This window comes from Thamnophis sirtalis, unplaced genomic scaffold (genome assembly GCF_051295495.1).
Source record: "Thamnophis sirtalis isolate CommonGarterSnake01/CBP01778 unplaced genomic scaffold, rThaSir2_p1.2 scaffold_4, whole genome shotgun sequence".
Classification (NCBI taxonomy): domain Eukaryota; kingdom Metazoa; phylum Chordata; class Lepidosauria; order Squamata; family Natricidae; genus Thamnophis; species Thamnophis sirtalis.
The window spans coordinates 63,792,462-63,819,828 of record NW_028261384.1 but is presented as its reverse complement, the minus strand read 5'-3'; the positions used below and the strand labels follow the sequence as shown (position 1 = coordinate 63,819,828).

Here is a 27,367-nt window from a genome sequence, read left to right as displayed (position 1 = left end):
GTGTTTTTTATATTTCTTGTAAACCACCCGGAGTCCTTTGGGATTGGGCGGCATATAAAAACTCCAAATAAATAAATAAATAAATAAATAAATAAATAAATAAATAAATAAATAAATAAATAAATAAATAAATACTGACCTAAGTACTGAACCTAATTCACATATTTCTGTTTTTGGAACTGAGGAATAAATTTCAGAAAAAGAAATCTGTATTGCTCTGTGAGATTCATTCTTCTTGATCTAATCTCTTAAATGAAAATCTATATATTTCCTGTTTGTTGGAGGACATCCTTCCTGAAAAGGATGTACATTGTTTGGAAATCCCTTCTGTTACCTATAGTCCTCAGCTTACAACCACAAAGCACAATATTGTTTTATTTATTTATATTGCAGTTAGTATTATTTAACAGGATAAAGAAGAGGCAACAGAGTATGACCACTTTCTTCACCAAGAAACCAAGACAGGAACAATCAGCTGATCCAAAACAGTCACCAGCACCATCAGCATCACCAGCACCAGCATCACAAGCACCAGCACCACAAGCACCACCACTTCCACCACTTGAAGTCAGAGAAAACAGCAAGCCCATCCCAACTGAAAGTCTTCCAAAACTGCCTGACTGCTGGAGTTTGCAGCAATACAGAAAGTTCCAGGAGAAGTATGATGGGCTGGCAGTGTCAGACAAAAAGTTAGGTTGTAAGTACCGTGCGAAACACAGGTTCTCATTAGAGAAATGTGTTCATGTTTCCAGAGAATGGAAAAATGTCAAGGTTGAGGCAGCAAAGACAAATAAGGAGATGCAGCAAGCATCTCTCAGGAAAAAAATGAAGGAACATTTTAAATCAAAATCACACATCATTTTCAGAGAGAACATTAAACAATGGGAGCAGAATGCTATAACAAAATCAACTGAAAAACATTTATCTACTATTAGCACAGTATTTCTTACAGTTTACAATCTGGCACAAAGATGTAGACCATTTTCAGACATTGAAGGATGGGTAGATTTGCTAACTGCAATTGGAGTACATCTGGGAGTAGGCTTGCATTCACGGAGATCTGCAGTGTAAATAGTTGATTTCATTGCAAAAGAAATTAAAACCACTATGTTTAACAGCATTATTGCAAAGAATCTGAAAATGTATTTGATCATTGACGAAGTCTCAACATTATCAATGAAAACAGTTGTGATAATTTTTGTAAAAGTTGAGGATTCAGAATGCCAACAACCACTAATGCAGAGTTTTCCAGAGGTTTCCTTTAGGAACCTCCAACATGCAAACTGTGGTTACCAGGGACGTGCAGTCAGGGGAGGCAGGGGAGGCGGGGACTCACCAGTGTCATGAGGAAAAGAAAAGAATTTTTAAAATAATTAAAAAGGCTAAGGTAGTTGCTACCAGACTCCCGAGTCACAGTGACTCTGAGTCTGCTTAGTGCTAACTGTAGGGGGAGGCGAGAGAACTATGGGCCTCCTTTGCATAAGGAATTTTTTGCCTTTTAACCGTAGCTCAGAATTAAGCAAGGGTTAAAAGGCGAAAAATTTCTTATGCAAAGAAGGCACGTGATTCTCCCGCCTCCTGATCTGGGAGCAGCAAATCATGCCTTGGCAGCCTTGCCTAACTAAGTTGCTTTTTTATTTAATTTGTTACATTTTCATCATGGCGGGCAGACAAGAGGAGAGTTGAAATCCACAGCTGGAAAAAGTATGTGGATCGGACAGAGGGAGGGGGGATTCAAAATTATTTGTAATGTAAGTAATTGTAATTTGTTTTTATTTTGTGTGTGTATTTGTGTGTGTGTGTATGTGTGTGTGTGTGTTTTTACCCACCTCTGCTGGCGCATGGGCTGGCACATTTATTTTTATTTTTTAAAGCCATGCCACCTCAGCACGCCATAGAGCGAAACATGTCCTTGTTTGTGGCCAGGAGGCATGCTGGCACTTTAAAGTGCATGCCGCCACCCCACTGTATGGCCGGGGTGGTGGCATGCACTTTAAAGTGCCAACGTGCCTCCCGGCCACAAACCAGGACATGTTTCTCTCTATGGCGGGCCGAGGCGGCATGCACTTTAAAGTGCTGGCATACCTTCTGGGCCGGCCATTCAGCGGGACATGCTGTAACTTGACAGCTTTAAGACTTGCACACTTCAATGCCAGAGTTCCTGAGCCAACATGACTTGAGGAGGAATTCTGGGAATTGAAGTCCACAAGTCTTAAAGCTGTCAAGTTTGAACACCCCTGGGATTTTTTTTCTAAAGTGTTAGGGGTGCAAGGGTCTTGTAACTTGTCAGCTTTAAGACTTCCATGCTTCAAATACCAGAGTTTCTGAGCCAACATTTTGATTGCTAAGCAAGAGTGTTGTTAAGTGAGTTTCATCACATTTTACAAGTTGGCCACACCCACCCAGTCACATGGCCGGCAAGCCACTCCCACAAAGCAGGTCACACCTACAGAAGAGGTTCTAAAAAAATTTGGAACTCACCACTGATCTATAGTGTGTAGATGCAGATAGTAAAGTCAAAAAAAGGTGAACAATATTTTTACAGAACCTTATATTGAGGCCAGGCATGACGTGGCTGGGAGGGGAGGGGCTTGGTGAGGTGTCCCTTGACATGAGTGATGTCAAGTTGGCCATTCCCATCAAGTCACATGACCACCCAGCCATGACCCAGTCACATGATCACCTAGCTACACCCACTAAGCAACACCCACAGAACCAGTAGTAAAAAAATTTGGATCCCACCATTGCATATACTATCTTCACATGATACAAAGCGTTTTCCATTGTAGACATTTATCCTTGTATTTAAATGTCTTAAGAAACTCTGATTTAAATCTCTATCAAGACCAAAAACTCCAAAGAGGAAATTCTTTCAAATGGCAGCTTCCTCAATCGGCCAACAAAAGAGAGAAACTTAAACAGTTTTAGATGCACCTCATCGTTTTATCTGTTTTGCTCCATATACTCTAACTTCTCTAATGGATTTAACTCATGGGAAAAAATAAGTAAGAATATTGCTGTTTATAGTGCTGTTTTAAGTGTGCTTTTTTTACTTAATGCATAAATTTGGTAATTACTGGTAAATCTATTTCTGCTGGTCTTGTGGCCATATGTCATCAGTATAAAAATGCATCTTGCACCTCCCCCGAATTAAAAAACCTCCTTTTGTTCTTAGTACAAACTGATTGTCAGAGTGAGCTCTCTAGATTCCTGTGTGCTGGTATCCATAAGCTTTTTTTCTCCCCAAGCTGCCAGTCTGCAGTGTCACACCTTACTGCTTTTAAAGATTGCCCTGCAGAAATAGAAGGAAATGGCAATTTTTCCATGATGCAGTCTGGTGTCCCAGGAGATTTGGAGTCAGAATTGGTGCCAAGAATTACCCAGGAGAGTAAGCAGAGGCCAAAAAAAAAAAAAAAGCAAACCTGGACCAAGGAAGGGTGGAGAAAAGCGGGAAGGGAAACATTAGAGCCAGAGAAAGGGTGTGTGAAAAGTATGGAAGAGGAATGGATACTGCATGGTCTACATGTGTGCATTTGAAGAATTGAGGTCTTAAAAAAATGACAAAGAAAAGAGGTTGGCTTCTTTTTTTCTTTCATTTTCTTCTTTTTATTTATTTCTTTTTTTTCATGCCCCAAATTGTAGTAGATTGCAGAATGTAAATGAGACAATTATTACACCAATGCTCATCAAGCTGTGCTGGAAAGACTTCAATAGCGTGATGAATATGCATGCAAATTTGTTAATTAAGTTAATTATTCTGCTGAAAATTCATTTGTCTTCCAAGGACATGTTCCCAATGATTTTAACATGCTTCTGCCATTAGTCATGCTCCATGATATTTAACATTACTTTTTGTCCACTTTTTCATTCTCTTTCTTTCTCTCAATCTTTCTCCTTTCTCTCCCCTTTTCTTTCTTATTTTTAATTTTAAAATCAAAATGATTGGCTCTCTTAATTGAGCCCTGTGATCCTGGAAAAGACACAGCTGGCTCTGTTGGAATCTCTTATAATACATTTCATTTGAATATTCCTTTGACTTCAAAAATGTCACCTAAGATAATAAAAAACTGCGCAGCCATAGTATATGAACTACACCATTCAGAGAAGCTCTGATAGATACATCCAAATTGACCACCTATACTTTATTTTTATTTAACACCAGTGGTTTTATACCTTCATCCAGTAGTAAGGTGTTTTCCTTGTCTCTGAATGCATGATGGTATATTCAAGATTTTTATAGAAGGAACAAGATCTGGCAGACTTTTCTATCACTATGAGGCCCAGAAATGGTTACCACGGTAACCAAAGGGAACATAGTTTAAATTCGTATCTAAATGGTACAATAGCATATTTTGTAGAAACACAAAGAGGACGAAGGAAGGAAGGAGAAGGAAGGAAGGAAGGAAGGAAGGAAGGAAGGAAGGAAGGAAGGAAGGAAGGAAGGAAGGAAGGAAGGAAGGAAGGAAAAATCACCCTAATATATGGCTCCACTTGTTCATTTTATTTCTGAGATATTTTAATTTCTTCAAATTGCCATCATAAGATAGCACTTTGGGATAGTTGTCAGGGACTTAAAGTCTTCCCTTACACAAAGCCTGCCTGAAAATTCCATCAGATTTTTCTGGATCACAGTTCTAAGTGGACAGGATGCCATTTCAATATCCCAATACTGTCTTTAAAATTGTTGTTTACATAAACAGGTCAGTTTTAACTGGGCTGAGTTTTGCATTATTGTGCAGGCAGATAATGAAGATAGGTGTGTTGATGTGTGTGTGTGTGTGTGTGTGTGTATGTGTGTGTGTGCTTCACATGCAAGTGTTACTAAAACTTTTAAGGTTGTATAAATGCAAAGATTACTAAGGCAATATCCATTGAGATAGACTCATGAGTTTGGGGGTGGATCAGGAGTGAAATTCAGTAGGTTCTGATAGGTTCTGGAGAACCGGTAGTGGAAATTTTCAGTAATTCAGAAAACTGGTAGATACCACCTCTGACTGGCCCCAGGGTAGGGTGGGAATGGAGATTTTGCAATATCCTTCCCCTGCCACGCCCACAAAGCCACGCCCACAGAACTGGTAGTAAAAAAATTGAATTTCACCACTGGGGTGGATAGGTGCTCTTATGTCTTGTTGAGCTGAGTCTATTTTAAAATGCAAAGAATGTTGTTTTGGGGTGCTTTGTCAAGCTTATTTGCATTTTAAGAATGATTTGATCTGTGTTTATAAATGCACTATGCATACTCTTGTATCTTGTTTTCATAATGATAATATTAAAAAGCCATTATAAAAGCCTGCCTCCCTGCCTGCCTGCCTGCTTCTTTCCTTCCTTTGTTCTTTTCTTCCTTTCCCTCTCCCCTCTCTTTAATTTGTAGCACTTTATTTTCTTTGTTCTACTAGTCTCGGGTCTTTATGAGTATAATATGCTTACTAAGTATTAAGTGTTAATATCAATATTAGTATCAGGCATGCCTCCATCAATAACCAAGAAATAAGACTTCTAACTCCATTGTTAATGGAATTAAAATACTTTTACTGGTTATGAAAAGATAGCAGCGAAAGTAAAGCAAGATCTGAGCCAGAAAGGCACGAACCTATCAAATGATGACCCAGACCCCTCCCTCCAATGACCCCACCCCACCCCAGTGTCCTATCTGCAACTCCCTTAGGTGTCATGTGGGGTGCATCTCCAAAAAGCATCATCATGTTGGTATGCAGAACGTTTGGCCTTGACAAGGTCCAAACACCGGCCACCAGCATGCCCAGAAGATAGTGAGAAGAAAACTCTCTTTTTCATATCATCTCCTGTACCATTTATTCCCATCCCAAATACCATGCCCCCACCCTCCCTGTTTCTATGGCAGCCAATAGCAAGTAAGTGAAGCAGAGGCTGACATCCGGCCCTCCTTCAGAAAAGGACATAATCCCTGGGGAAATAGAAACAAAACAAAACAACAATAACAACCAACAGCATATATTAAAATTAAGGCTTATTAGGATATTTAGTGCAGAACTTCTGTAAAGGTTTGGGAGCCCTAATGTGGGATTTGTCCACCCATTCAGACTGGGAAGGGGGAAAATGTTTCCAGGACACCAAATACTGGATGTGTCCTCTATGTTTCCTGGAATCTAAAATTTCTTTAACCTCAAAATGTTGTTCTCCTTCATAGAAGAGGGTTGAAGTGGACGAATGGAAGAAGTGTGCTCTGGTTTTAGTAAGTTCACATGAAAAATAGGATAAATCCTCCGCAGGATTTTTGGCAATTCCAATTTCCCTGATACCAGATTTATGATTTTCACAATGGAAAATGGACCCACATATTTCGGATCCAGCTTCTTCGATTTCTGGGTGGTTTGCAGAAATTTAGTGGACAAAAACACCCTAACCCAACTTGGTACTCTTTAGGTTTAGCCCTTTTTTAATCTGCCTGTTTTTTTGTGAGCGTGGTGAGCCACATCTAAGGCCTTGCAGTCATCAGCCCAAACTGTTGAAGTTGATTACTCCACTTGGATAAGGATACAATTTGAGGTTTCTCTTGAAGCAATTCAGGAATTGGTACAAAATCCTGGCCAAACACAACTTTAAAAGGGGTCATTCCAGTACTGCTATGTACTGAATTATTGTATGCCACCTCTACATGTGGCAAAAGTTCAGCCCAATTATCCTGTTGATAATTGATAAAACATCAAAGGTACTGCTCCAGAACCGAGTTAGCCCATTCACAAGCCCCATTAATCTGTGGATGGTGGGTGGAGCTTAGTCCTTGGGGAGAGCCAATCAATTTCAGGAACTCTTTCCAAAAGTGGGAGATGAATTGGACCCTTCTGTCTGAAATAATGCATTCAGGCACTCCATGTAAAATAAACACATGTAAAATAAACAATTTAGCCAACGACTTTGCTTAGATCGTGGAACAAGGCACAAAATGAACCTGTTTGGAGAACATATAGGGGATTACCAAAATTATGGTATTTCCAAGGCTTTCGGGTAACTTGACAATAAAATCCATCAATATCTCCTTCCACGGGGCCCCAGGTCGGGCAACGCTTTGAAGGAGACCTTGGGGCTTCCCTAATGGTCTTTTCGTGGCCACACAGACAGGACAACTGGTATGTAGGATTGAATGTCTTTTTTCAGGGAAGGCCACCAAAATTGCCTCTTAATTAAATGCAAAGTTTTTACAAATCCAAATGACCCACCATTCTCGAGACATGGGCCCATTGAAGGACAACAGTTTTCAGGCTGGCAGGAACATTCAGCTTAGCTCCTACCCAAGCCAGTCCATCTTTCATGGTGCATTCATCAGAATGTTTTTTGAACCAGTCATCGGACTCAAGGCTTTTCCTAAGTTTATCCATCAGGTCCATAGTCACATTTAAGTGCACTGGGCCCTGGCTCCTAGTAACTATTGGGGCAGCCAGGTTCTTAGCCGGGATGACTGGATGAACCACAGTTGGTCTGGTGCTGTTGTACTGCGGAAGCCTGGACAAAGCATCAGCCATAAAGTTTTTCCCTCCTGGGATGTATTTTAGGGTAAAGTTGAAGTGGTTGAAATGCTGTGATAGCTTATGTGGGATCTTCGATGCTTCCGGGTTTTTATGATCAGTCCATACTTCAGAAGGGTGTTTCACTCCCTCCAGGAAATGTTGCCAGGTCATCAAGGCCCATCTGACAGCAAAAGCTTCTTTTTCCCATATGGCCCATCTCCTTTCTGTTTCTGTAAGCTTATGTGAGGGCAAGGTTGCAATTTGCCTTCTGTGTTTGTTTGGAGCAATACTGTCCCCATTGCCACATCACTGGCATCAGCTTGAACCACAAATGGTGCATCCATGTCTGGGTGTTTCAAAACAGGCTCAGGGGGCTTCCCGGGAGGGGCTTACGGATGGAAGCAGCTTAACATAGCTGCTCCCGAGTCCCTGGTCACATTATCTGTTTAGACGATCATCTATCAGACATCTGACAGGTACCTTACTCTTCAGGCAAGAAGGGAAGGAGAGGAGTTCTGCTGAGCCAGTGCTTTTTTATCTTTGCAGCTTCTGTGTCTGCGAAGAGAGGGGGGCCAGCCAAAGGCAGAACTGTATCCGTGCTGGGGATCTCCAGCTGCTTTTTGCAGCACGAAGTAAGTGTTCTCCCACTCAGAACAAGGTTTGATTTATTTGATTTTAACACGAGCAGAACTCGTATGCGAGGACTTTAATTGCTTACTCAAATCCTAGCTTCATTTTCACAAGATCTTCTTCCGTTAATCTAGCTGTTTAAAGAGGCATTCAAAATGGCGACGAGCTTGTCGAATTGCTCCGTGACAATGTTTATTTTCTAAATCTCCTTGTAAAGTTCTACAGAGCTTTAAAACTTCAAAGGAAAGGAGTGATTTATTACTTTATTACGTTGCCTCACAGCCGGCCAGCAGAGTTTTACTAATTAGTTTCATTTTTACAAGACTTTCTTCTGTTAATCTAACTAATAAAGAGACACTTAAAATGGCGATGAGCATACTGAACTGTCTCCTTACAATGTTTATCTTCTGAAACCTTCTGCAAAGTCTTACGGAGCCTTAAAAACTTCAAAATAAAGGGGTGATTTAGTACCTCTTTCCATAGCTGTATAGCGGGCCAGTAGAGTTTTACTAATTGCTTGAAGATAAAACTTGGAATGGCCTCAAAACCAAATCCTAATTTGAAGATACCCCCTCCCTCTGCCCCCAGAAGCACATCGCCAATACCTGGCACAAAGCCGCAGCCTCCACTCTCTGCGCCCTCTACTGACGATCTACTAACGAAAGAATTTTTCTTGAGGGAATTGAATGAGGCTCTCAACACTCAGACAATTAAAATGGAAGACAAACTTAAAGATTTTAAAGAGGAGATAAAAGAGGAGATAAAAGAACTTAAAGAGGAGTTGTATGATAAAATTGATGCCAGGGTTGCTAAAATCAGAGATGATATGCTGGGGCTTGTAGATGCACTGACAGAACATGTTTCCGGAATTGAAGATAATCTAGAGGATCTTAATGAAGCTAATATTAACTTGACATCAAAAACAGAGGTGGTGCAAAAAAAAGTTGAAAATGCTGAAAAAGAAATTATTATGATACAGTACAGACAGATGGAGCTGGCATTAAGAGTAAGGGGGTTGCGTGAAGAAAAACAGGAAAACCTGAAACAGATCTTTTCAGAAGCCTTTGATAGTCTGTTGGGAAGACCAGGGGCTAAGGTTGACTGGCAAATTGATAAAGTTTATCGCGTTAATTCTTGGGTGGCAAAGCAGAAGCAGCTCCCTCGAGACATTGTTATATATTTTACCACAAGAGAGCTCAGAAACATGATATTACAAGAGTCTTATAAAACTAAGCTCCAAGTTGGGGGTCAAGACCTGACTGTTTTGAAAGAGATACCACCTGAAATGCTAACAGCCAGGAGAGATTATGCTTTTTTGGTTGAAGAACTTAGAAATCATCAGATACAGTACAGATGGGACGCACCATTCGGTATTATACTCATATTTGATAGGCAAAGATATCGTCTCAACTCAGTATGGAAAGCTCGAGATTTTTACTACAATATTTTGAAGGCTGGACATTCTGCACCATCTGGACCCAGAGAAAGATCATGAGAAGGACAAGACAGACAGCAAAGTACACAATTACCAGATAAGATGGATCATCTCTCTCTCCTAGAAGTGCAAGGTGTTATGGAACAAAGACCTATCCGTATGATTACTAGACGAATGTAGCAACAAGCTAAAATGCAACAACTTCAACAATTACCTGCCATCGATCAAGGAGCTACAGTAACCAGTCCAGAAGCAGTGGGAGGAGCCAGACCAAAGGTTAAACAGGCCATGCAGGAGGCTCTAAAAAACCTTCAGGTAACCAAAGATGACAATTAAGATTTTAACATGGAATGTCAATGGATTGAACTCTCCACAGAAGAGAAAGAAAATATTTCACTATCTTAAACAGTTCAAGAATGATATAATTTGTTTGCAAGAAACTCATATTAAATCAACCGATCAAAAGTATTTGATTAACCCAAGACTTGGTCAACATTTTGTTGCTTCTGCTATGGAAAAGAAAAATGGTATAGTTGTATACTTAAGAAAAGATATGAAAGCTGAATTAATTGAAGCAGATCCCTATGGAAGATACATCGCATTGGATTTGATCCTAGAAGGGAAAGAGACATTGCTTTTGGGAATTTATACTCCTAATCACCAGCAAGACAGATTCTATAGAAATTTTCATGCTAAACTAGTACAGTGGGATTATAGGTCCTGTATACTATTGGGTGACTGGAATGGTGTTATAGATACTAAGAGAGACAAGAAGATTTCTCATCCAAATATTAAGATGCGAGCAAAGCTACCTAAATCCTTTTTTGACATGTTGGACGACTTTGAACTGAGAGATATCTGGCAAGAAAGAAATGCAGAGGAATATGATTTTACCTTCTTCTCTAATAGGCATCAATCCTTTTCTAGGATTGATTTTATATTAACCACTAACGATTTGCTTTCCAGGGTGAAGAAGACAAAGATTGCAGCTAGAGCTCTTTCGGATCATAACCCAGTTTGGATGGAATTGGGAGGGGTGGTACAGGCAAGAAGGTCTTGGAGACTGAATGAAAACTTATTTAGATATGAAAAGTATATCAATGATTGTAAAAAATTGCTAACCGAATACTTTGTTTTTAATATGAATAAGGGTACACCTATGGAATTCGTATGGGATGCAAGCAAAGCGTATATGAGAGGAGTGCTGATAAATATAAATAAATCACATAGACATAAACAAGGGGTAAAACAAATTGAATTGGAAGAGGAAATTAGGAGGAAAGAGCTGGAGTTAACATTGAATCCAGGCGATACAAAGGTCAAGGAAGCAATTACCATATTAAAATCTCAATTTGACATGTTGATTTCTGACCAGGTAGCCACTAGTTTGTTATATACAAAACATAATACTTTCTGCAACACAAATAAACCTGGCAGATGGTTAGCTTATCAGATTAAGAAAAAAAGGAAATCTCGAAATATATCTAAATTGATCTATAGAGGGAAGGAGGTGTTTCAACAGGATGAGATTCAAAAGGCATTCCGGGAATTTTTTACAGAGTTGTATAAGGGGGATAAAATTAATGGTTTAGATATAGAGAAATATTTAGATAAAGAGAAAATACCCTTAGTTAAAGAAGAGCACAGGCAAAAATTGAACCAACCAATAACCTCGGGGGAAATCTTACAGGTAATTAAGCAGTTAAAGTCAGGGAAGGCACCAGGCACAGATGGCTTGACAGTGGCTTACTATAAAAATCTACAGTTAGAAATGATAGAACCTCTTAGAGAATTATTTAACAAGATTCAAATGGAAGGTAAGGTGCCTCCATCTTGGAAGACAGCTTTTATATCTCTGATACCCGAAGAAGATCAAGACACTACTCAACCAAAAAACTATAGACCTATTTCATTACTTAATGTAGATTATAAAAATTTTACTAAAATACTAGCAAATAGGTTAATGCTGGTTATTCAACAATTGATCCACGCTGACCAAACAGGTTTTATTCAAGGGAGACAAATGAAAAGTAATGTTAGATTAATTATTAATGCATTAGAATACTTGGGAAAGAACAATCAAATTCCTGCTACGTTCATATTTTTGGATGCTGAGAAAGCCTTTGATTGAATTAACTGGCAATTTCTACTGAAGATATTGCAAAAAATGCAGATAGGAGTTTTTTTACAATCAATTAAAGCAATATATCAACAGCTCAAATCATAGTCAATGGAAGTTTAACAGATTCTTTTCAAATTGGAAAAGGTACAAGATAGGGCTGTTCTTTGTCCCCACTATTGTTTATTATAACTTTGGAAGTATTGTTGAATAAAATACTGGGCTTGGATGGTCTAAAAGGAATTAAGATTAGGCAGCAAGAATACAGAGTGCGTGCCTTTGCGGATGATTTGGTTATAATATTGGAACAACCGCAGGAATCCAGTATGGTCTTAATGAATACAATAAATCAATATGGTCAAGTGTCTGGTTTTAAAATAAATTTAGGGAAAACAAAAATATTAGTCATAAATATGAACACTAAACAAAAGGAAGAATTAGGAGGAATATTAGGATGTGCGGTAGTTAAAAAGGTCAAATATCTCGGAGTTAATATTTCAATCTCAAATGGGAAATTATGTAAGTATAATTATGAACCACTCTGGCATAGTATACAGATAGAGATGAAAAATGCGAGAAGTTGCATTTATCTTTGTTGGGGAGAATAGCAGCAGTGAAAATGAATATCTTATCAAAATTTTTATTTCTTTTCCAAATGTTACCTATACTCAAAAAAGATGTGAATCTTTTAGAATGGCAGAAGGGTATCAATAAATTTGTATGGGCAGGAAAGAAGCTGAGAGTAAAGCTGAAAATAATGCAAGATGTACGTGAGAAGGAAGGTTTGAAACTACCCAATCTAAAACTATATTATGATGCAGTGGTATTATCCGTAATTAGTGATTGGATTGATTTAACCAATGATAGGATACTGAATATTGAGGGATATGATTTGGTATATGGTTGGCACACTTACCTGTTATTTAACAAAAAACTGGACAAAAATTTTAAAAGTCATATTTTAAGAAATGCTTTATTGCGGGTCTGGAAAAAATATCAACATAAACTAAATGACAAGATACCCATGTGGGCAATTCCTAGACATGCAATTGAAAATATGAATATAGCACAAAAACAGGATAGAACTACTTATAGACAGCTTCTCATTTTGGAAAGGGGGGTACTACAACTAAAATCCTTAGAGATATTAAAAGAGGAGAAGGTAGTTCAAACATGGTTGCAGTACAGGCAATTACAAGCCAGGTGGAGAATAGATCAAAAAATTGGTTTTATCCAAGTTGAGGATAATCTATTTAAACAAATAAGAGACCAAAGTTAAATGCCGAGATGGCTAAAATATCTGCATATCTTAAAGACCACTCAAATGAGAGATACAAACGAGACTGGAAAAAATGGATTGATTATATACAAAATAAATACGGGACTAAGAAATTCCAGATAGCCTATGCTTAAGATCAGGAATGATTTAAATTGTTTAAAATTAGCTTAGCAAGGAGGAGTTAAGATCAATGTAGAGATGTTATTAATTTCTTATTCTTTTTTTTCTCAATATATTTTAAACTGTGCTGAAATCTATACTGTGTACAGGTTCTGGGAAGTCGGGGGGGTAGGTTGGGGGGGTTGGGGGGAGGGGGGGATATATTAGGTTAGATAAGATCTGTTAGATTTCAATGTAATGTGATTCCACATGTATACTGCTCTTTTTTTAAACTTTTCTTTAAAAATAGGATAGGCTAAGTATATTGACATGTAGCGGAAATACACCAAGGAGAGGAGGAGTGGGAAAGAAGAAAGATGGGCAGAGAGGGATGGGAGAGAGGGTGGGGGGAAGATGAGAAGGTTGGAGGTTGGTGGAAGAAAGAGGTGTATGGAGAGCGGAAGAGCTATATTAGGACTCTATTTTCTGGGGTATTGCTGACAAGAGGAATTGATGTAATTATTGTTTTGCTTTTTTTGTTTGGCCGTTGATGATTTATTACTATATGATACTGGCTTTGTATAGTATACATGTGATCATATGTAATGAAAATGGAAATAAAAAATATGCTTTAAAAAAAACAGTCTCAGCTGCAAACAATCACTTCAATTTCCCAAAAATCACTTGACATTCCATAGTCCAATTCAGAGGCTTACCTGGCCTAGGTTTAACCTCTCCCTTTGATTTTAGGAGATTTGTAATTGGCAGTGCAATGCTCGCAAACAAGGGGATAAATTGGCGATAGAAATTTGCAAATCCCAAAAAACTTTGTAGTTGCTTGCAGGTGCAAGGAGGTGCCCATTCAGTTATAGCCCGGACATGCATGGCCATTTTGGTGAAGGGGGTGGGATTTCAGGAGGCAAAAATGCTGTATTCAGTGTATAAGAAGCACCCAGATTTTCAGCCTCTTTTATGAGGAAAAAGGGGGCATCTTATACTCCAAAAATACGGTAATCAGGGTTTCCTCAGACCTGATAAACACCACTACAATTGCCAATAGAAGAACTTAGATTATTCCGCTGGGATGAAATTTATAAGAAACATATCTTCCCATAAAACAAAAAAAAGCTTACAGGGGGAGGCTGTTCGTTTAAATTTTAACATACAATTAAATAAGACAAGAAGAAAGACAATTATAAAAGGTTTTTTAAAAATTGGATAATTAAGGAATTAATTAGCAAAAATAATGTCCATATTAATTGCAATACATTACAAAATCTTGAATGGCACTGTAGTGTCATCAAGACTGTAAACCAATTAGGGTGATATATTAAACTATAATTTCTGTAATTCCATTTGCTTTACATCTACTTTAGATGATTTAATTAGACAAAGTTACAAAAGCCAACTGTATCAGCAAGCCCCAAAGCAAGAAAAGCTCTTTAAAGCAAGAAAAAAAACAATAATTTTAAACACTATAGTAAATACAAGTAATACAACTGCACAAGAAATATGTGGAAATTGGATGGAAGATTCCACCCTTCCCTCCCTCCAGGAAATACATAGACATATACAAATAAACATACATATACACTACCCATATATAAATATATTTTAATTTATATTTAAGTATAGATAAATTCTATGGATCTATTATTAGTGTCAGAATCGTGTATCTGTCATGCTTCAGTGGATGAAGAGGGGGGTGGAGTTGATGCATTTTGTTCTCTCTCCTTCCTATGTATCCTCGGTATCATATCTTGCCTTGCCTGTTTGTATAACCTTTCACCTGATTTATAACCATTTGCCTGGGACTTCAGAAGTCTGGAAAATCCTCACCTCTTTAGGGGATGCAAGGGGGGAGAGATGTGGGTTGAAACTCCAGAAGATGATCCTGAGAATTCCTCCTTATCTGATTCTCAGAGACGCCAGTACAAAAACATCTTCACACTTGCGGATTGGTGGGAATCCACATTCAGAGGGTTCCTAAATTCCTTTATCATGGATTGTATAGCCTGAGGGTCCCAGAGTCTGCTTTGAATGTTGATTTACTTTCACTCCCTCTCAAATAAAAAAGATTTCTTTTGAAATACCAGGTTTTCAAGAAGTTTTCACCAGGTTTTCTATACTTTTTTTGAAGGTGGGGACAAGGCAGGTCCTTACATAAAGCAGACTCTTCGATAGTGGTCAACCCAGAGAAGAATCTTTTTTCTTCCAAATTTATACTCTACTGAGGGGACCTTGCAACAATGTCTGAACAGAGCAGCGAACAAGGGGAAGCCAAATGCTGGGCAGAAACTTCAACAATTACCCAACCCGATACCGGCTCCATATGTCCCATAGAAGTCATTGAAGCTGCCTTTAAAATTTCCACAAAGCTCTGATGGTCTGTCGGCATAGGAAAAAGGGACATCTGGGATGGAAGAACCGGGGGGGTGGAAGGGACATCTGGGATGGAAGAACCAGCTGCCTCTCACCTGTGGCAGCTGCAAACCTGAGTGGAAAAAGGGGGAACTGATCAGGGAATCACTAATGGATGGTCGCTTGAAGCAGCACATCAACTGCCTTGTGATGGAAGCCCTGCAAAACCTCAATGTCTGAAGTGAACTGGGGTGCCAATGGAGTATAGTGGGTGAACCAGCAGCTGAAGGACCCCAAGCCGCCACTCCTGATCCAGCCATGACTGACCAAGCAGCAGACCAAGCTGAGGGAGCAACAGCTGCACCAGGGATCTAACCTCCTGTGGTTCCAGCCCAGACTATGTTTCCCAACCAACCCAGGAGCCCATGGCTGGAGAGGAAAGCTCCCCCTTTCCTGTCAGGTGGAAAATTGCAAAACCCACCCCCTGAGGAAAAGAAACCGCACTGTGAAGCCAGGAGGCTGTGGAGTTTGATTTACCCCCAAACCCAGAGGAAGGAACTCTGGCACCCCGAGAAGACTCGAGCCTGTCCAAAAGCAATCCAGAAGGTGACCTGCTAATAAGCGACCCAATTGAACTGCTCACTCTACCCCTAAGACTTTTTATCCCCAGCTGAAGGAAAGGGGAGGAAGTAGCAGCATTACTGGACTTGGGGTGTACCCAATGCCTAATTAGCCCAACCCTGGTATACAGATTGGGAATTCACCTAAGAAAAATAAAAACCCTCATCACTTTCTACCAGCTAGACGGCAAGTAGCAGGGGGGAACCAGGCATTTTTTTTTTGCACAAAAACATTACAAATAAAATTGGGGGGTCATAGTGAGACCCTCATGTTCAAAGTAACTCCAGAAATGGATTGGCCACTAGCCCTAGGGCTCATGTGGCTATGGAAGTGGAACCCTAAAGTAAACTTGAGGAAACGTAAAATTCCAGAGACAAGTAACATTTGCAAACCTCCCAGAGGGAAGGGAGGTGGAGAAAGGGAACAGGGAAAAAGCCATCACTGGCCACCCTGCCAAGGCTACTAGAACTCCCAAAGAATACCAGGATTTTGCCAAGGGATTTAGTGAGGAAATGTGAGATGAATTCCCACCTCATCACACCACGGATTGTGCAATGTCAACCAACTCAAATTAAACAAATAAAGTTATGGCAATCTTTATGCCAAACAAACAGTCATCAGACTTATCCAGTGCTCTTCCCTCAATTCCAAAGTTTCCCAGCCTTTAAATAAACAGGTCATAGTAATTTTTAGAGCGATAACAGGGAATGCAATTGTTCCCTTCGTCTCCTTCCACATTTTCCAGACAGATTTATTGTGGGATAAGTTGGCCTTAAAAGATCACATTAAGCTATGCATGCAGTCTTGATCAACAGTCTTGAAGTAATCCAAGGAATGCAGAACTAGGAAAAATCTTCAAGTTGATAATGATCAGTAAAGTGGACAAAACCCACATTTTATAAGTATAAGTATAATCTTTATTGTCATTGTACTTAAATACAGTGAAATTGGTTTTAACCTCACTGGTGCAAAATTATAACAGAAATGAAAAAAGAAAAAAACTAGCATGTGCATGGAATGATTGGGGTTGTATTTTAAAGTCTCACAGCCCAAGGATAGAAATTATCTTTAAACCGGCTTGTTCAGCTGGCTATACTTTGATGTCTTCTGCCTGATGATAGAAGTGCAAAGAGACACTGACCAGAGTGTGAATCATCTCTTTGGAATCATTCCAACGAAAATGAGATTTGCTCAGTGGTCATCAAATGCTAGAGATTGGGGGGGGGGGATGCAAAACTGAATAAGAGAAAATTGAACATGTAGAATATGGCAATGGATTTATATAACAGAACTGTATTTCAATACAACCCCATAAATCTCTATGTCACTTGAAGCCATCATCTTCTCAGCAGAATATAAAATGTTCCACATGTCACTCCTGACAAGGAGACAAGGAGTTATAAAGCAAAATGTATCCTTTGGCAGTTAGATTGTTGGAAAATGACATTAAGTATGAGGCCTTTCCTATTGAATTGTATTGTATCACATCCGAGAGTCTCTAGCTCCTCGTAGGATCCCTGCTCTGGAGTTTGTCGGGTGTGAGTCCTTGCTGGTGAAGTTGGACCTCAAGGGTCAAGTGGGCTTGCTGTTAACATACCTGCCTCCCAACAGCGTTGCAGCAGCCCTCCCCTTGCTCCTCGAGTCAGTAGCCGAGCTGGCAATTGAGTTCCCCAGGCTTATGGTTCTGGGGGACTTCAACTTGCCTTCGCTCGGCGAACACTCTGATGGGGCACAGGAGTTCATGGCTTCCATGACAGCCATGGGCTTGACCCAAGTAATTCAGGGCCTGACTAACTCGGCAGGTCACACACTCGACCTTGTATTCCTCTCGGAGCAGTGGAGTTGTGATCTTGGTTTGAGGGGCAGTGAGATCTTACCCCTGTCATGGTCGGACCACTACCTACTGAGGCTTGACTTTCGGAGACCAAACCCCCACTGTAGGGAGGAGGAACCGATTAGGTGGTTCCACCCCAGGCGCCTTATGGACCCTTCGGGCTTTCAGACGGAGCTTGGCGTTGTTCCTGATACCCTCGCCCGCAGTCCGGTGGAGACGCTGGTAGCTGCCTGGAATTCAGCAGCATCAGAGGCTCTTAACCGAATTGCGCCTTTACGGCCGATCCGAGGCAGTGGATCCAGGAGGGCCCCTTGGTTTACTGAGGAACTCCGGGAGATGAAGCACCGAAAGAGACGCCTAGAGCAACGATGGAGATCCATTAAGTCTGAGTCAGACCGAGCACGTTTAAGATCCAGCATCAGAGCCTACCTTTGGGCAATTAGGACGACAAAAAGGACGCATATTGCCTCTCTGATAGCTTCCGCTGAGTCGCGCCCAGCCACCTTGTTCAGGATAACCCGTTCCCTCCTGAACAGGAGGGATACGAGCAATCCTTTGCAAGGCAGAGCTGAGGAATACGTCCAATTCCTCGCGGATAAAGTTGCTCGGCTTCGGACGGACCTGGACTCCAATTGCGCAGAGCCAGCCGAGGCACCAGGGGAGAATCTGGAATGACATCTCTGGATTGATTTTCAAGCTGGTACCCCTGAGGAAGTGGACAAGGCCATGGGAGCTGTAAGTGCCTCCACATGTGTGCTGGACCCGTGCCCGTCCTGGCTGGTTGTTAACAGCAGGGAGGTGACACGGGGCTGGATCCAGGCGGTTGTTATCACCTCCCTTCGGGAGGGGTTCTTTCCCCCCGCTTTAAAAGCAGCGGTGGTGAGACCCCTTCTGAAGAAGCCATCTTTGGATCCAGCTGTTTTAAATAACTACCGTCCAGTCTCCAACCTCCCCTTTGTGGGGAAGGTTGTTGAGAAAGTGGTGGCCTTTCAGCTCTGGCAGCCCTTGGAGGAAACCGATTATCTAGATCCCTTTCAGTCGGGATTTAGGCCTGGCTACAGCACGGAAACCGCCTTGGTCGCGCTGACCGATGATCTCTGGAGAGCCAGGGATGGGGGTCATGCCTCCGTCCTAGTGCTCCTTGACCTCTCAGCAGCCTTCGATACCATCGACCATGATATCCTTCTGCGACGACTGCGGGAGGTGGGGGTGGGAGGCACTGTCCTACGGTGGTTCTCCTCCTACCTCTCAGACAGGTTGCAGTCGGTGTTGGTCGGAGGGCAGAGATCGTCCCCTAGGCCCCTGAATTATGGGGTGCCGCAGGGTTCGGTCCTGTCCCCCGTCCTGTTTAATATCTACATGAAGCCGCTGGGTGAGATCATTCGACAGCACGGGATAAAATACCATCAGTATGCGGACGATACGCAGCTGTATCTGTCCGCCCCATGCCAACTCAGTGAAGCGGTTGACGTGATGTGTCAGTGCCTTGAGGCTGTTAGGGTCTGGATGGGGGTTAACAAGCTTGCACTCAATCTGGATAAGACCGAGTGGCTGGTGTGTTTCCCTCCCACTAATTGGCCAAGTTTCCCATCTCTCAGGCTGGGAGGTCAAACAGTACGCCCCTCAGACAGGGTTTGCAACTTGGGAGTCCTCCTGGACCCACAGCTGACTTTTGAACACCACTTGTCAGCTGTGACCAGGGGGGCATTTGCCCAGGTTCGCCTGGTGCACCAGTTGCGTCCCTACCTGAACCGGGAGGCCCTTACAACAGTCACTCGTGCCCTTGTGACCTCAAGACTGGACTACTGCAATGTGCTTTACATGGGGCAGCCCTTGAAGAGCATTCGGAGACCTCAGCTAGTCCAGAATGCAGCCGCGCGAGCGATTGTGGGTGCACCTTGGTTCACCCACGTTACACCTATCCTCCGCGAGCTGCACTGGCTGCCTATTGGTCTTTGGATACGCTTCAAGGCGCTAGTCATCATTTATAAAGCCCTTCATGGTATTGGACCTGGGTACTTGAGAGACCGCCTGCTGCCGATCACCTCCAATAGACCGATTAGATCCCACAGATTAGGCCTCCTCCGTATTCCATCCGTTGGCCAATGCCGTCTGGCAACCACCCGGAGGAGGGCCTTCTCTGTGGCTGCTCCGGCCCTTTGGAACGAGCTCCCCGTGGAGATTCGAACCCTCACCACCCTCCAGGCCTTCCGCAAAGCTCTTAAAACCTGGCTATTCCGACAGGCCTGGGGCTAATGAGTCTTCCCCCCCCCCTCGAATGGTATTGTTGTTGTGTGCTTTTAAACTATGGTATTGTTTTCTCTGTCTTTCTATTCCTTATTTGTACCCTTCCCCCTTGACTTGGGTTGTGAGCCGCCCTGAGTCCCCTTCGGGGAAAAGGGCGGCATAGAAATTTAATCAATTCAATTCAATTCAATTCAATTCTTTAACCTCCTTGTTGACATCTTCTGCTCTTGTTTCTGTGACCCTCGGACTATATCAGACTGTTCCAGAGAGGGGGTGGTCAGCCTGGCATGGCGCTGGATAAGATCAGGCAACTGGCTGCGTTATCATTGCCGTGGCCTTTTGGGCACCCCCCCTCCATTCCACTGGATTTGGCCTTCCCTATGGTGCAGCCTCTCCCCTGTCTGTCCTCAAGATTATGGGGTTTTCTTTCTTATCACCGGGCTCTCCCTGCTCACGGCTGCTGGACTTTGGATTCACTTGGATTTATGACCTGGACTTTGGACTTACGACCTGCCAAATTGGTGTGACCATTGCCACCCGTCGATGCTTAGGAAGCCACTTCGGATTTTCTAGACCCCCTGCCATACCATCCTATTCTACAGGAAGGAAAGAAGTCGAACTATCCCCCTTCATATCACCGTTAAAATTACACCTACCTGAACTCTTTACGAACTCTTTCTGAATCTGCCTATAGACGTTGCACAACATCAACAGCTGCACAAACTTTGTATGTGGAATGTATCTGGTATGTATGAGATTGAGTGGTCCCACGCTTTTTAATCTATCGTAATTTATTCTCCTATTTTAGTGTATTTTATTGTATCTCTGTATATTTTTAACATTAGTGGGGTATGCATGCGGAGAATGCCTGGCCGGTATGTATGAGGGGATTGAGAGTGTGGCCTGGCGCCCCCTCCACTGAGTACAGAAGCAGAAGTGGATGGGGGCCAAGATCCGCCTCTCATCCCAGAATGTGTGGTATGAACGGCCTGCCGGGAAGAACAGAGGCCATGGGAGGGGAAGTGGGGCCTATGGGTGCGGGGATGGGCCGGTGCATCCCGGTCATAGTTGGGAGAGGCAGGTTTGATGGGAGTTATAGGGCTAGCCATTACCGGGGAAGGAGGGTTCGCTATGTTACAGCGATCCCCCCTTCCGGCTCTGTTAGCTCCACTCCAGGACCAAATGGCGAGAGTTGTTAGGGCCCTGGTCTCAGGCTGCTGCTGCTAGATGCCAGGTATGTGGTTCACAAAGCTCCCCTCATCCAGGACCTAATTTTAGATGAGGGGGCAGACCTGGCATGTATTACTGAAACCTGGCTGGGCCCGGAGGGAGTCCCCCTCACTGAAATGTGCCCAGAAGGATTTCAGGTGCTTCATCAGCCATAACCCCAGTGAAGGGGTGGGGGAGTGGCTGTCATCGTCCGAAGGTCTTTAGTTCCTCGTAGGATCCCTGCTCCGGAGCTTGTCGGGTGTGAGTCCCTGTTGATGAAGTTGGACCTTGGTGGTCAAGTGGGTTTGTTGCTAATGTACCTACCTCCCAACAGCATTGCAACAGCCCTCCCCTCGCTCCTTGAGTCAGTAGCCGAGTTAGCGCTAGAGTTCCCCAGGCTTATGGTTCTGGGGGATTTCAATCTGCCTACACTTGGTGAATGCTCTGACGGGGCGCAGGAGTTCATGGTTTCCATGACAGCCATGGACTTGACCCAAGTAATTTGGGGTTCGACTCATTCAGCTGGTCACACTCTTGACCTCGTCTTTCTTTCGGAGCAGTGGAGATGTGATCTAGAGTTGAAGGGCATCAAAACCTTGCCCTTGTCATGGTCTGATCACTTCCTACTGAGGCTTGACTTTCAGAAACCAATCCCCCACTGTAGGGAGGGGGAACCAATTAGGTGGTTCCGCCCCAGGCGCCTGATGGACCCTATGGGATTTTAGACCCGGCGCATGTGCGAGATCAGAGATGGCTGCTAGGCGTTCTTCTCCGTTCTGACTCAGACGGAAAAACGCTGGAAACCTCAAAAAAAATCGATTCGAATTTCCCATGAAGAGGTCCTCAGGGATGTCCGGAGTCTGGGGGATCTGAGGAAGTCAGACCCCTGCGGGGGCCGCCGTTCTTGGGCGGCCCCGGCTCGTTCAAACATCGGAGGTCTGTGTGCTGCCCGGCGGTGGGGGAGGCGAGGCCACGCTGAGAACGGCGGTAGCGTACTTCGGCGTCTTTCTCTGGCGGCAACGTCCCTCGGCGTTTTTCAAAGGTTTCGGTGTCCTCGTGTTGCTAGCTGCACCTCCTGGGGACTTTGTCTGTTTACCATCGCCCCAGAGTGTAAGCGGATGGACGGAGGAATTATTGGAACTGTTGGCTGCGCTTCCTGGGGGCTTTGCTCGGCCGCCATTATCTCGGAGAGAGAGCAGACTAATAAGAACATTGCTGAGGGTGAGCGTGTTGGCTGTGTCTCCTGGGGGCTTTGCCGGACTATTGCTGCTTCGGAGGGAGAGTGGACGGTCAGAACTACTGTTGGGACTGAGGAAGCTGGGCGGCTGGCTTTGCCTGGTGCCGCGGCAGTCCCTCCGGATGGCTCTCCCCCCCGTTCGGCTTCGTTTTCGCCCCGTCTCTGCCCCCCCTCCTCCGCTCTTGTCTGGTCAGGTGGCCCCACAGAAGCGATTCCATCTTTGCCTGCCCCCACTGTTGTGAGGCTTCCCCCTGTGTTCTCTGTTTGGCACTGGACTATCTCTTATTGTGGCATTTCAACATCCGGCCTTTTTCTGCCACGGCCTTTGGATTCCTAGGCTTGCTGGCACATCTCCATCTGGCCTTGATTATTGTCACTATTATTACTTTCTGTGGCTACCCTTGTGGCATCGCCCTGGACAGTGCCTGCACAAGAAAACTCTTTACCATCTTGGACTGTTCCGGCCGGTTGAACCTTTTCAAATTTACAGAAGAAGAGGGGGGATATAAGACATTCCCCCATATATTTTATCTGAACTGTAACTGGTCTCCAGCCACTTCAACCACCTTGAACACTGAGAGCCAGTTATGTTATCTGATCTTGCATTTTTAATCAACTGCGCAATTTATCTCCTTTCCCTCCTTTTCTTTCATTTTTTTTTTCTTCTCTTTGTATGGGATATGCATGGGATACGTATGGGATGAATGAATGTCCCACTTTTTATTATTATATTGTTGTAATTTTTGTGTTTTAACTGTTACGTGGGGATTGCCTGGGGGAGTGCATGGGTATTTATGATTCGGAGGACCTGCCGGGGGATGCGGGGGCCATGGGAGTGGTTGAGGGGACCAGAGACACGGGAGAGGGTCGGAGTATTACGGTCGTAACAGGGAGGGGCAGATATGGCGGGGACTTTAGGGCAGGCCATTACCGGGGAAGGAGGGTTCGCTACATTACAGAGATCCCTCCTTCCGGCCCTATGAGTCCCACTCCGAGACCAGATGGCGCAAGTAATCAGGACCCTGGACTCAGGCTGCTGTCGCTGAATGCCAGGTCTGTGGTACATAAAGCTCCTCTCGTCCGGGACATAATTTTAGACGAGAGGGCAGACCTGGCATGTATTACTGAAACCTGGCTGGGCCCAGAGGAAGGAGTCCCCCTCGTAGAGATGTGCCCAGAAGGATTTCAGGTGCTGCACCAGCCGAGAGCCCAGTGAAGGGGTGGGGGTGTGGCTATTGTTATCCGGGAGTCATTAGCTCCTCGTAGGGTCCCTGCTCCGGAGCTTGTCGGGTGTGAGTCTCTGCTGGTAAAGTTGGAACTCAAGGGTCAAGTGGGTCTGCTGTTAACATACCTGCCTCCCAACAGTGTTGCAGCAGCCCTCCCCTCGCTCCTCGAGTCGGGGATGTGGACAAGGCCATGAGGGCTGTAAGTGCCTCCACCTGTGTACTGGACCCGTGTCCCTCATGGCTGGTTGTTAACAGCAGTGAGGTGACACGAGGCTGGATCCAGGCGGTTGTTACCGCCTCTCTTCAGGAGGGGAACTTCCCCGCCGCGCTAAAAGCGGCGGTGGTGAGACCCCTCCTGAAGAAGCCATCCTTGGATCCAGCTGTCCTCAACAACTACCGTCCAGTCTCCAACCTTCCCTTTCTGGGGAAGGTTGTTGAGAAGGTGGTGGCCTTCCAGCTTCAGCGGTCCTTGGAGGAAGCAAGTTATCTCGACCCCTTCCAGTCAGGCTTCAGACCCGGTTACAGCACAGAAACCGCTTTGGTCGCATTGACCGATGATCTTTGGAGAGCCAGAGATGGAGGTCACCCCTCCATCCTGGTTCTCCTCGACCTCTCAGCGGCTTTCGATACCATCGACCATGGTATCCTTCTGCGACGACTGCGGGAGGTGGGAGTGGGAGGCACTGTACTGCGGTGGTTCTCCTCCTACCTCTCGGACAGGTCGCAGTCGGTGTTAGTGGGGGGGCAGAGATCGACCCCTAGGCCCTTAACATATGGGGTGCCGCAGGGTTCGGTCTTATCCCCCCTACTATTCAACATCTACATGAAACCGCTGGGTGAGATCATTCGCAGGCACGGGATAAGATACCATCAATATGCGGACGATACCCAGTTGTATCTGTCCGCCCCGTGCCAACTCAATGAAGCGGTGGACGTGATGAACCGAGATCTTGAGGCCGTTATGGACTGGATGAGGGCTAACAAGCTTGTACTCAACCCGGAAAAGACCGAGTGGCTGTTGTGCTTCCCTCCCAACAATTCGACCAGTACTCCATCGCTCAGGCTGGGGGGGTCAAATTCTACACCCCTCAGAGAGGGTTCGCAACTTGGGGGTCCTCCTGGATCCACAGCTGTCCTTTGACCACCATCTGACGGCTGTGACCAGGGGGGCATTTGCCCAGGTTCGCCTGGTGCGCCAGTTGCGACCCTACCTGAATCGGGAGGCTCTCACAACAGTCACTCGGGCCCTTGTGACCTCTAGGCTGGAATACTGCAATGTGCTCTACATGGGGCTGCCCTTGAAGAGCATCCGGCTACTTCAGCTAGTCCAGAACGTGGCCGCGCGAGTGATCGTGGGTGCACCTCGGTTCACCCACATAACACCTATCCTCCGCGAGCTGCGCTGGCTACCTGTTGATCTCCGGGTGCGCTTCAAGGTGCTACTAGTCACCCATAAAGCCCTCCATGGTAGTGGGTCTGCGTACTTGAGAGACCGCCTTCTGCCAATTACCTCCCTGCGACCAATTAGATCTCATAGATTGGGCCTCCTCCGAGTTCCATCTGCCAGCCAGTGCCGGCTGGCAATTACAAGGAGGAGAGCCTTCTCAGTAGTAGCTCCGACCCTTTGGAACGATCTCCCCGTGGAGATTCGTACTCTCACCACCGTCCAGGCCTTCCGCATAGCCCTTAAGACCTGGCTAGCCCGTCAGGCCTGGGGGCAAAGATAATTGCCCCTCCCGAATGATGAATGAATGTTGCTCATTATTTTATTCTATGTTGTCTGCGTTATTGTTTGTATACCCCTCCCTTGATTTTATGTAAGCCACCCTGAGTCCCCTCAGGGAAAAGGGCGGCCTATAAATGTTAATAAACCTCTAAGCCTCTAGACGGCGCTTGGAGAAATACCTGACACTATCATCCACAATCCAGTGGAGTCCTTAGTCGCTGCCTGGAATACAGCAGCAGCGGGGGCTCTAAACCGCATTGCGCCTTTGCGACCTCTCTGAGGCAGCGGATCCAGGAGGGCCCCTTGGTTTACCGAGGAACTCCAGGAGATGAAGCGCCAAAAGAGACGCCTAGAGCGCCGCTGGAGGGTCAGTAAATCTGAGTCAGACCGAGCACTGATGAGAGCCTTTATCAGAGTCTATCTTGTGGCAATACGGGCGGCGAAATGTTCGCATTTTGCCGCCCTTATTGCATCCGCTGAATTGCACCCAGCCGCCTTGTTTAGAATAACCCGCTCCCTCTTGAAAGGGAGGGATGCGGATGACCCTTTACAAGGAAGAGCTGAGGAATTTGTTCAGTATTTAACGGATAAAGTCGCTCGGATTCGGACAGAGCTGGACTCCAATTGCACGATACCAGCCGAGGTACCGGGGGAAGGTCTTGAGCATACTTTATGGATTGAGTTTCAACATGCTTCTCCTGAGGAAGTGGACAAGGCCATGGGAGCGGTGAGTGCCTCCACCTGTATACTGGACCCATGTCCCTCCTGGCTGGTCTCGACCAGCAGGGAGGTGACACGCGGCTGGATCCAGACGATAGTTAACACCTCTCTCCAGGAGGGAATCTTCCCGCCCCTCCTAAAGGATGCGGTGGTGAGACCCCTCCTGAAGAAACTGTCTCTGGACCCAGCCATTTTGAGCAACTATCGTCCAGTCTCCAACCTTCCCTTTGTTGGGAAGGTTGTTGAGAAGGTGGTGGCCTCTCAACACCGATGGTCCTTGGATGAAGCCGTTTACCTAGACTCCTTTCAGTCGGGCTTCAGGCCTGGCTACAGCACGGAAACTGGTTTGGTTGCGCTGATCGATGATCTCTGGCGGGCCAGGGATAGGGGTCACCCCTCTATCCTTGTGCTCCTTGACCTCTCAGCGGCCTTCGATACCATCGACCATGGTATCCTTCTGCGACGGTTGCGAGAGGTGGGAGTGGGAGGCACCGTTCTTCGGTGGTTCTCCTCCTACCTCTCGGACAGGTTGCAGTCGGTGTTGGTCGGAGGGCAGAGATCAACCCCAAGGCCCCTCAATTACGGGGTGCCGCAGGGTTCGGTCCTGTCCCCCCTCCTATTTAACATCTACATGAAGCCGCTGGGTGAGATCATACGCTGGCACGGGATTAAGTACCACCAATACGCAGACGACACACAGTTGTATCTGTCTGCCCCGTGCCAACTCAGCGAAGCAGTAGAAGTGATGTGCCAGTGCCTGGAGGCTGTTAGGGTCTGGATGGGAGCAAACAAGTTGGCACTCAATCCAGACAAGACCGAGTGGCTTTTGATGTTCCCTCCCAAAGATTGGCCAATTATTCCATCTCTCAGGCTGGGGGGTGAAATTATACGCCCCTCAGAGAGGGTTCACAATTTGGGAGTCCTCCTGGATCACCAGCTGACTTTAGAACATCATTTGTCGGCTGTGACCAGGGGGACCTTTGCCCAGGTTCACCTGGTGCACCAATTGCGACCCTACCTGGATTGGGAGGCCCTTCAGACAGTCACTCACGCCCTTGTGACCTCAAGACTGGATTATTGTAATGCGCTCTACATGTTCGAAGACTTCAGTTAGTCCAGAATGCAGCCGCGCGAGCGATT

General features: G+C 44.7%; 1 pseudogene; it reads left to right on the top strand.

The window, feature by feature from the left end:
* Positions 1–423: 423 nt before the first annotated feature.
* On the top strand, positions 424–6,232 carry LOC148045885 (E3 SUMO-protein ligase KIAA1586-like; annotated as a pseudogene).
* Positions 6,233–27,367: the final 21,135 nt, after the last annotated feature.